The 11,672-nt window shown below is 44.6% G+C and overlaps 1 long non-coding RNA gene across 1 annotated transcript; it reads left to right on the top strand.

Moving 5' to 3' along the window:
* The first annotated feature begins 740 nt into the window (after positions 1 to 740).
* Positions 741 to 1,892, top strand: LOC125503695. The gene is made up of 2 exons (XR_007281021.1): positions 741 to 1,068; positions 1,252 to 1,892. It is a non-coding gene; the product is annotated as an uncharacterized LOC125503695 (long non-coding RNA).
* Positions 1,893 to 11,672: the final 9,780 nt, after the last annotated feature.

Here is an 11,672-nt window from a genome sequence, read left to right as displayed (position 1 = left end):
CAGGTATGTGCGATATATTTTAGTTTTTTAATCAATCCGCGCAGATGGCGGGCAGTTGGAGGAATTAATTCCGTCGATCGGCCGACGCAATTAATCCATCCATCTGGTTTCGGGTAAAAAAGCGAATTGAATCGGAGTGCGCGGGGGCGGCATCGGCACCCATCGGCCTCTGCCTCTCTGCCTAATGCCGCCACAGCAGCCGGAACGAAACAAGCGGCGTTCGGGCCTAATCCCTCTTATCCCGAAAGTAATTTTGAGTCTTTTGAAACCTGCCCCCCGGATGAAGTGAAACCCGAGCGTATCTCGCACCAGGCAGCCGTCACCCCCGATCCGGGAAAAAGGAATTTTCCCGCTGCCTGAAATGAAATGCTGTTCGCATTTTTGCCTCCTAAGACCTTTATCACTGCCTGGGCTGACAGATAATTATAAAGGGATTTTCTCGGCCGGCACTGCTGCGCAGGCTCCCGTCCGGTGCCCGACTCGACCAGTCTTAGATTCTCTCCCAACATGTTTGGTGACAAAGGTAATCTTCCAAGCGGCCCCACTTAGCCCTGTAAACACACTCGACTAGATTGGAAGTGCATGTAGCCCTTAGAATAAACAGCACTTTATCAATTAGCGACAGCAGCGTCCAGCCGGGCCGGGGGTGGTTCGCTCGTTATTCTCCTGTCGGACGTTTTAAGGGGGCGCAGCCGCCCTCCCCCCACATGCACTGGAAAATTTCCCTAGACCGCCGCCACCACCACCACCTCCACCGATATATCAATCTCTCGGCTGGCGGCGAAAAGTAATCCTTTTGGCAAGACGAGGGTCCAACTTCTTGCCGTAACTAATGATACTTTTTAGTGAAGGATGGCGCGACAATGATACCGACTCCTGACTCCTTTCTTCCATTACGCAACGTCCCGCTTCCATACATTCACTTCCAGGGGGTCGATTGAGTGGTGCCCCCCTTCCTGTTCAGTCACCCAGTATTTTTATCGCACCAAAAGTATGTTTGTTTCAGTGGTCCAGCAGTCCAAAAGCSCCTYAACACTCTTCTTCTCCTCCTCCTGCTCAATTACTCAGGTGAGCGCAAAGTTAGCTTCTCTTCTTTTAGGTTTCCATCCTCTTTCAAGACTCGCTGAGGGTTCAAACGTGAAGGTTGCACAGTTGGGGACTGGAGCAGGACGCCGCTAAATAGTAAACCCTCATTTTCCAACTGTCATCTGGATGGTATCGAGTTTACGAGGAAAAGTATCTTTGTTTCAGTGCACCGCCAAGAGGCTGAGKACCTTCATACKTCTCRGGAACATTTCTCAGGTGAGTGCAAACGCTTCTCTTCTCTTCCGCTCCGAGCCTCCCTGAACAATCGGTGAGGGTTCGGACGTGAGGGCAGCAGTTTGGGGTACTGGAAGGGTTTTTTCACTTGCCTCGAGACACAATGGAAAAAACCCTTTTAGCTGCGTCCCTAATTAGTAAACCCTTATTTCCTAACCCTCATTTTGATGCTACACCGAGGACGTTGCTTAGAGTTGATTTCAGCACTCCTCGTCTCGGTAGCATCGAGTTAGTTGAGGGAGTTGAGGAGTTGGACTTCGCATTGGGAGGGGAGCCTCGGAGGTCTCTCGGACTCTTCGACTCTCCGGAGGAGTTGAGGTGGAGGTCGGTTCCGCAGGGGAGACTTTTCGACTCTCCGTAAAGAGGAGTTGAGGAGTTTGAAAGAGGAGTTGAGGAGTTTGACTTCGCCTTGTCAGGGGAGCCTCTTCGAGTCTCGCGGTAGCGTCAATTCAGCCCCAGATGGACCATCCGCCCAATTTTTCAGACCTGTGATTTTGTGCTAAATATCGGTCAACGTATATACGTTGAAACGTTTTTTGTCGTTTATTGAAATAAAACTCATTTGCTTAAAACGGTTTTTTATTTCTTCCAAAAAAATACAAATCCCAAAAACTTCCGCGTGTTCACTGTGGTTGATTACGTCACGAACAGACCGTCCCCTCCAGGTGTGGCAAATTCCTCCTACCTTAAAGGAGAAAACGGCCCCCATCTCGGTCCGAACTTGAGGCAAAAATGCCTCGTGTTCTCCCCCCACTAAAGCTCTGGATGAGGACGAGTTTGGGCTGTGGATATTGAAATGGTTCAGGGTTCTTCCAATTCCACGCGCCCTCACCCTGGTCCACGTCCAGACCGGCTGGAAGTTAAAATTCCCCGAAGAATTTACCTCCATCAAATACCATGGAGAAGAGGTTCTCGGCAAAAATGTGGCCGTGCTCCTCGCCTTGAGGACGAGTTTGAGCTGTGGAAATGGAAAATGCTCTGAGCTCTTTCCACTTCCACGCGCCCTCACTCTGGTCCACGTCCAGAGCAGCTGGGAACTAAAACTCTCCCGAATTGAACGGCGAAAGCAAAAAATTGCCAGGATCCAAGAACCTCAGCCCATTTTCTTAATGAATCGGCTACTATTCGCAGCGGAACCCTAAATGTGCAAGTAGCCTATTCAAGACAAATATTACGCACCTCGTAAAACTCTCCAATTTGCCGTGATGATTGCGGATCTGCGGGCGAAACGTTGGCTTCGTATGGACAAAGGTGTCCACTTCATGACTAGAAAAGGAAAACATATTTGAAACAACCTAGAAAGCAACAGGCGATGAAAGAAACTAGCGAAAAATACACTAGACTGGCAACAGGGGCAGATTCTCAATAAGAGGGCTTTTGGTACAGATTCCTGCTGTTGGATGATAATTCCCATAAAATGTGATGAATTAGCCGATGCCCGGATATAAATCGGGGGATTTTTATTACATAGGCTTTTTTTTGGTCGGGAATCGAAATATGCGGGATACACGTCAAATTTACGGGGTCGAGATGTGCGCCATCGTTAATCAACAAAGAAATCGGAGAATTTCCTATTGTGAGAATGAGCGAGAGTCCGAGTTGTCACAGAGCGCACCACCGGTGGGTCAATTAGAACATAATAAATGGTAAAAAGGAAGTAGCGTTTTAACGAAACTCCGAATTATTACTTACGATTAGTGGGGGCCTTTGTGTTCGATCGCGCGACAAAAGAACCGGAAAAAGGCCGGTGTCACTATTTATCTATTTACATTACAATGGGCCGCAAATTGCCGCCCATTGGAGTTGCCCATATTGCTTTCCCATCTCGAATTGAGGCCGGATAAATGAGCGGAATTTCGGCTAAACGTTCGTTGGGCAAAAGGAGGCGAACAACCATTAGGCGGCTCTGATAATCGGCGGACATTTTTCACCGTTAACGGCCATTAGAAGCGAAAGAAATAAGCTCATTACCATCCCTCGCGCGCCTGATACTTCCAGTCCATTTCTCGGGCTGATATGCTGGTGCTGCTGCTGCTGCTGCTGCTGCTGCCGCTTCCATCCATCCATCCATCCATCGGGACCGCCATTATTAATTTATCTTTTACAACTACCGAAATTAATTTTCGGAGTCACATCCATAACGCGATGACGTGAATGCAGGTCCAATAAATTATGCAGCCGCGGCCGCTTATTACGCTTATATACGCCGCACTGACTGGATCAATCATTAACGCGTTTGTACGTCTCTGTTGACGGGCAGCGGCGGCCATCGCTCTCTCACAGCCTTCGCTGGATTTATGCTGATGGGAACAGATTAGCTTGGCTCCGCGTTTGATTTATTATTTCGTCTCTCCTCGCATTTTTTCTCCCAACTAAACGCGCATCGTTCGCCTACTTTGCAACCTTTGTGTCTCCAGCCCAACAGTCGCAAGAAATCGACACCCTGGCCCACACCTGGCAACCATGCGTTTCTATACAGCGTGTCCGCAAAGTCAACAGTCCGGAAGTTCAAAATGCTAGCTTTTTTTACCGCAAATACGCAACAAATCAACATTCTCCACATTCTGACTCCACAACCAGAAATTTGTCCGCACTGTTGCTCAGTTCTGCCTTAGGCAATCGTTTGTTTACTCCTAAATGCATGTCTGTGTTCTGAATGCATTTTTCAATGGATGCAACACAAAAACTTGTTGGACGGATTTCGAATTAAAAAGGTTCCATAATTGAAACAGAATATTCGAGTGTTTTCAAAGAAGAATAAAGCCAGTGATGTGAGCATCACTTGCTTTATTAGCCGTTTGGAAACACTCGAATATTCTGGTTCAATTATGGAACATTCTCAATTCGAAATCCGTCCAATAAGTTTTCGTATTGCGACCAAAAGCGACAACTTTGTCCATTAACGAAGCCATAAAGATGAAAACGGACCTCGTCATTAAAGATGATTTTCGTTGAAAAATCACCGTCCAATTGTCGTTGTTCCAAAATCCAATCAACAAAGGCTCTTCGTTGCCCATGGCCTGCCGGCTTTAGCTCTTGATCCAATTCAACTTTGTACGCATGAAAATTCCAGTCTTTTGCTAAAATTCGATGCATAGTGGTTGTGGAAACACGAATTTCCTGAGATCTATGCCGAATTGATGTGGTTGGGCTTTCCTCAACAATTGCACGTACTGATGCAATATTAGCCGTCGAGCCACCAGGACGAACGCGTGTTTCTGTTTCCACTTCATTAACAGACCCAGTTTGCAGAAATTTCTTCATTAAGCAGCGAGAGATTTTATTTCTGTTTGAATCGTTAGTTAGTGTGGTTTTGCAAGAATTTATTGCTTCAGATAAAAGTTCTACGGGCTGGCAAAGGAAACAATGCAAAACGGGTGAAAGTTCCACATGCCCTCACATGGACAAAAAACGTGTTTTTTCTCATTCTAACATCATACGCCTAAAGATACACCTGATAACTCGAAAAATGTTAATTAATTTTTTGCCCATCTCGTTTATTTACAGAGTGCGTTACAGTCTTGCGGAGATAATCTTGAAGTTAAAACATCACACCTCACAGTCGACTTGTTGATGAAAAAAATTCAATACAGCGCATACCGGGTTGCAATAATGAACGAAATATTTGAAATTAAACTTCACTTAGTTGAAAATATTCGAGAATCACAGATTTCGGGAGTTATTCAGATTTGAGCCTTTTGTCATGCAACCCCGTATTACGAATGTCTCTGAAGATGCCGCTACAAACTACAAAAAGTGTTTTATCTCAAAAGCCGTAAGAGATATCGAGAAAAACAAGCTAAGTATACCCGTTTCGAAGAAAAAAAATGGGTCTACCTCACTGCTTGATCATATCCCCAAATTTGGCAACGCCGGTAAATTTGTACGCATAATAAAAGTTAATTTTGACCGTACCTGGGCAATGACAAGATTTCGGATAAATTTCCAACTCAGAATAACAAGTATCTATGAGCTTCTTTTGTTACAAAAATTTCACGAACGCAAAATAAACGGTGTAACAATTAAGAATAAGTTTCTTTTTTAAACTTTTCACTTTGAAAACCCGTCATTCCATAAGGAAGCCAGATCCGAAATTTTTGTACCTCTGTACGCCCTATCATTGTTGTCCAACAACTTCGGGACACCCTGTATCAGTTATCAGTACAAGACCAAAAAGTTGATTTTTTTGAGATCACCCTGTACATAAAAGAGATGGACGAAAAAGTCAAAAACGGTTTCGAGCTATTTGGTTTGTCTTTAAGCTTTTGGTGTTGAGATCCAAAAAACTGGATTTTTGTCCAACCAGAAGCATGTCGGACTTAGAAAAATTTTGTATGCCTTCATTGGCAGCCCTGCAGAAAATCTGTCGAAGATTCTTGATTTATTTTAAAACACTGACTACCAAAAAAAAGCAAATGGGACTCAATAACGCATTAAAGAGAAACCACATGGCGTAAAGTAATCAGAATTTCTGCAGTTCCAAAGTTAACGCAAATTTAGCTGCGCAGCATTCATTTCTGCATAAAGTATTCACTTTCACATCAGACAATCTTGCCGGAAACGCAATATTTTTTGCCTCGAGAGCCTGTGAATTTTGTCACATCAATTGAGCCAATCACCCCATATAAAATTATAAAAGCGCAATAGGTTTTGTATAAACTAACTATCGGATAGCGAAACCACAGAAGGGAAAAGAACTGAATGATTTAGAAATCGCCTACGTTTTGGTGCCAACAAGTGCACAATTGCAAAAACGCATTGCCTTTGGTTTTTGCCTTTGATTTGGCCTTTGGCTCTAAAAGTAGACCAACTTTTCCCCCACTTTGAAAAGTTAGTCTCGGATTTCCATGTTGGTTTTTCGGGCAGGAGAGGCAGGCAGGCAGGCTGTTGATGATTTATGATGGGCGCAAAATGACAAATTGACAAAGTTTCGGCAACGATCGCACAAAGACAACACTTTGACGAGCTGGCGGCTTCTTGCGCAGCGGCCCCCATTCCGCCGAAAGCGCGTAAATAATCCCCCGGCATCTGGAAAAACCAAAAACCCTCTCGCAACGTCGAGGCAAAAATGGCTGTGAAGCTGAGTGTACGCGAGCGGGCGCCCTTTTAGGGCCGTTGCCGATCAACGGCAACAGGGGGACGCAAGTTGGCCAACTTTTACCGCAGACTGTATTCTTTTGTTCTAGGCAGTGATTGGTCGGCATTTAGGTCGCGAGGGTTGGTTGGCCCTAAACGGTCGCACACTCCCCATTTGCTTGCGCCCGACTCGGCCACATCTTCAAGGCCGGCTGGATATTTTTCGAAAAAATCCTCCCGAACAATCGACAATCGATTCGACATGGGCCCCGTATCAAAGTGGCGACAATTATTTTGCGACCATGACAACTCCGCCAGCTCGCAGAGGGATTAATTAACCCTTCGCCGCGCTCTGGATGATGGTTATTAAAAGTTACACGCAAATGAATATGACTCATTGAACTGTTCCTCAAGTGGGCTTCGAATGGATGGGGGAGCCGGGGAAGCGCCCCTCAATCGCAGTCCATCGGACACTAACGGCCGTCCTAAAGACCGGATTCTTGACCGCTAATATTTTTATGGTCGATCGACGATACGGCGCACCGATTGGACTAATCGCTTCCGGCCATGCATCACCGGAATCAATATTGGGGCTCCCGGACTGAGGAAATCAGCATTTCGGCCCCGATTTATGCGACCGGACTCTACCATGTCCCGCTTTATCGACATTTTATTATTCATCAGCTGCGACATTTACAGTCACACTAACTTTCAACTGAAAGTGATCGTACCTGATGAGACACTAAAGTGTGAAACGAAGAGCCTATTTGAGCCATTGCATTCAAACGGTGCACTAACAATAATAAAAGATGCCACCTGAAACGATCCCTTAGCTGCCCCTTTATTCCATGAATGTAAGCGAAAAGAATGACATGATTATGATGGTAATGCGGACAATGCGGCGACAACCTGTTGCTACAATTATTAGTCGCCGATAACAAATAAAGCGCGCCACAAAAGATTGCCACGCTTTTGTCCGTTGCCAGACCCCCTGTTTTGAAAATAGGCAAATATTTTGAGAAAAGCCCCCAAACAAACGTTCCGCCGTGCAATGGACAGGGTCGAGAATCGAGGAAATTTCCCGCTAACCCTGGATCTGTGTTGGTCAATTGACCAGCAGCAGGAAAAGTGCGAAGGACGACTCGTAAAAAATCGGCTTTTACGAGCATCGGATATAAGATTACACGACCGATGGGCCTCTCGGCCTGACGTTTTTATTGCCCCCCATAGATATCCAGAGACACGACTCGAGGCCATAAAGTCAATGAATTGGGCCAGCAATTAGTCATGGACAGTTGGGGGCGAAAAAGCCCCACATAGCCATTACTGAAGACGACCAGTTTCGGTTGGCAACCGAAACGTTTCGCGTTGTTTGGTGAGTGGAAGAAAAAAACGAAAATGTGGCATTAGTTTTGCCGTCGCACCCCCCGCTAAACAGGCCGGGGGGGCCAGTCTAGCGCTTGCGGATACATTAGATGGACTTCCGGCGTCGCGGCGCTGTCGCCGATGGAGCGGAACGGGCCTCAATGCAGCTCTCATGCATATACATACGCTGCTTTCCGGCTCTACTGTGGGGATGACTTCCCCCCATGCCCTCCTAATCGTCCAACTGGAATATAAAACAATCTAACTTGGGGCCAGACCGAAACTTTTGCTGCTCGCCAGCCACCTAAGAAATGCGTTAGAAGCTACTGGATGTCGAAGCTGTGCACCAATAAACTGGAAATCGGGGAGTTGGCAAGATTTTTTGCATCCCAACCGGAGTAGGAAACAACTTTGAGATCCACTATTTACTGGTTTGAAGACACTTATGGAATTGTATATCAAATCGCCCTGAATTAGAGTTTTTCAGTACCTACCTACTGTAGAGGTAAAATATTTCCGAAATTTCCCATGTCCAATTTGATTTTTTACTTGAATGTACGGATATGCCAATGTAGCCACAAATGTTTTCTGAAAATTTTCGCGTTGGTGGACTTTCCATATGGAAACTTTGTCTCCAGAATCGGACTCAAAAGCAACAAATCACCAGAAGCTCGTTTACTACGTAATTGCGTGAAAAAGGGACACAAAAACAACTTTTTAAATGTAGATTGAGGCCTTCAGTCCAGTGGCGCTAATGGAATATCGCGATCGGTTTTTAGTTTACAGATATTTGCGTTTGTTGAAAATTACGTTTTGGGCATTTTCTCAAAACTATTCATAATGAGACTTTTGAGAAAAACTCAGTGCATAACTTTTGATCAGTCGCGCACATCAAAGCAACATTTGTTGCCAAAAAAGATTGGTTTTCGAAAAAAATTACCCTACATTCAGTCACAAACTCACATTTTTTCTTCTGTGGCCTTTCGATATGGAAAAACTATGTCAAATTGGCTGCGTTTACTTCGACAAAAATCCCCGATTTATTTGAAAAAACTTCTAAAGAAAGCTTTCAGGCAAATATAGGCGACGCCCAAAAATGTCTGGGGGATGTTGAACTAGAAGTCAGACAGTTAAAATCATTTTCTTGCATCCAAACCATCATTCGAAAAGCGAACAGCTTCGAAATCCAGTAGGGTCAGCATCCAGCGGATTGGGCTTGGATGCAAAGGCTGAATATTTGTATTGAACTAAAAATTAATAATCAACCGAAATTCGAATTGACTCACGAACTAATGCAACCTAAACTCAACAAAAAAAAAAACATTTTTTTTTGGAAATGTTTCCTTCTGAGGCAAAGACCCATATGGAAAAATGTCCATCCAAATCCAAAATTTCCTTTCTGGCTATACAAGCTACATAGAAAATCAATTTAAACTCCGGCCGGCAAAACCCACCACAAAAACCAGACGTTATTTTGACAAATTCTTAAAAATTGCCTGACGGTGACTGAAATTCGAGACGTTTTTTGCTTATAAAGCACCCTTTTCCTCACAAACGAGATTCAAAAGTAATTATCTAAATCTGCAAGTTTTCCAGCAAATAAATGTCAAACTACGACCAGCTCAACATCGGCGGAAACCTCATGCAACTTAGAAAAATTCTGGAAAATTATCTAAAGGTGACTAAAAATTGTACCTTCAGGCTATAAAGCGGACTTTTCTCTATAAATGATCAGCAACTCTGTTCCTTGATTAGTTTCTGAATAAAAAACCTCGTAAATCAGATGGAATTTTGAAAATATGTCAAAAATTGCCTGATGATGATTGCGGAAAGTCATAGTAAATAATGTCCTCCCTGCGGAAGAAAACTTTCAGACAAATAAAAGCGACTGGTTTAGGCAGAAAAACGCGGTGTTGCCGGCGTTTGATATGCCCCAGTGTCGTACTCGAACTGTCCTAGTTTTCCTTTAGGGGAAGTAAGAGCCTCTTTAGACTCTTGCAGTCTGTGGTCAATTTTTTTTAGAATTTTTGCTATCTACATGCGCAGTTGTCGGGTAAAAGCGAAGAAAAACCCCAGCAGCAAGCGTTTCGTCGGATTTAGTCAGGCAGCAGTTATTAAACGAGCCCTTGCGGCCAGGGGGTGCGATTAAATATCGCCGAAGCATATTGCCGCGCTCATCAACTGTCGCATTATAAGTATGCGATAGGATGTAAACAGGCGAGAGCGGAGCGTCGGTTTCCCTTGGGGTTCGCGTCCCCCTTTCGGGCCCAAAGTCGACTGACAAGTCGGGGGGTGTGGGAATCAGCCCTTAGCAGGGATTTGAGGTCACCACTGTCGGTCCTCATCATCGAGTCATAGCCTTGATTTTGCAATTCAATTTACACTATTAAACGTGCATTTTATTAGAGCACGCCCGAGGGGATCGGAATTAGGGGGTGGCCGGTCGCTTGGCATGGGGAGCCGAATGCACCCAAAAGTAAAGGAGAAGTCGCGATCGGCTCCTTCCGTTCACCATCATCATCATCATGGGGCCAAATCAGCAAAGACAACAAAAGGGGAGCCGGTCACCAAGCCGGGCCTATCGGGGCGCCGGAGGGGACGAGTAAATAAATTAGAATAATAATTATTTATAAATTGATTGAGCGCGCTCCCGGTCCCGAAGGATGCCAAGTGGATCGGCACGATAGGCATATGCTATTTAATATAATTGAATGGCGCCGTGGGGTGGCGGACTCGATAACCGGATTACTGTCAAATCAAATCGCATTAAACGAGACTGCGACCATCTCCGTCATTTGGGCCGCCTGCCAGCTGATTGGGCGCCGACAGCCTCGTTTTCTGCGTCAATGTCAAACTGTTGTCAATGTCATGTCACAATGTCTGCAGCTGCGCCCTCCTTGACGCAGTTATCCAAAAAACACGCAACGATTCACATTTTTATCTTGAGGGTCGCAACATTTTAAAAATTCTTTGCCCGATGGCCGTGGAACGTACCTAAACAGTCCCAAGAACCACTTGAAAAGGTGGTCTTTCCAGCAAAAGTTCTAACCCCAACAGAGATCGACAATCGACGCACACATTGATGAATCCTGCTCACTCCTGCATTAAACCCTGGCAAACAGTTGCGAATATCTGAGCAATTCGCGATTTCAACTAGCGATTTAGAGAATAGAGAAAGATCCACCTTTCATAGACAAAGAGTGGTCAAGGTTTGGTTGCAAACATGTATGAGGTTGAAGAGAACCAGTGTTGGGCAAACATTGATTTTTATTAAAAAAATAAAAAATCACTGATTTATTTATTTTTTATTAAATCAATTGATAAATCCGCTTAATTAGCTGTTTTAGTCATTGCAATTGTTGCCGAGAAGATTCAAGCTAAGTTGAACCTATTCAATAAGTGTGTAGATTTTTTGTGTTTGTGTAATAATGAAAAGTCAGTTTGAAAAGAACGCAATGGCTGGAAGAAAAGAAGACAGTATTTGGCAGTTTTACATCAAAACCACCTCTTCTAATAAGTCAGGATGCAGAGCAACTTGCAAACAGTGTAAGAAAGATTCAAGGCATAGTACAAAGACTCAAGGCACACCATGACGTTTGTAAGAGGCAACAAAACAAACAAGGCACAACAACAAATGCAAACATCGATCTTCCGCCCAACTTTTTTGAGACTGGGAGTGCTTCATCCACCTTTACATTTCCCTCGACAAGCTCCAACTCACCTCCAGAATCTCCATCATCCTACACGCAAACAACTACCGAGTCGGCTTCCAAGAGAAAGAAACGTGAAAGCTCAATGTCCTCAATGTCCAATTTCGTTAGGCGAACTTCAGCAGGGGAAAAACATCTTATTGACAAACAAATAGCTAAGGCCATATTTGCCACAAACTCAAGTTTTAGATGTATCGAGAA

Source organism: Dendroctonus ponderosae, unplaced genomic scaffold, assembly GCF_020466585.1.
Source record: "Dendroctonus ponderosae isolate FM_Combo_2020 unplaced genomic scaffold, Dpon_F_20191213v2 Dpon_F_20191213_237, whole genome shotgun sequence".
In the NCBI taxonomy this organism is placed as follows: domain Eukaryota; kingdom Metazoa; phylum Arthropoda; class Insecta; order Coleoptera; family Curculionidae; genus Dendroctonus; species Dendroctonus ponderosae.
Note: the sequence above shows the minus strand (reverse complement) of the source record. Positions and strands in the feature narration are given on the sequence as shown.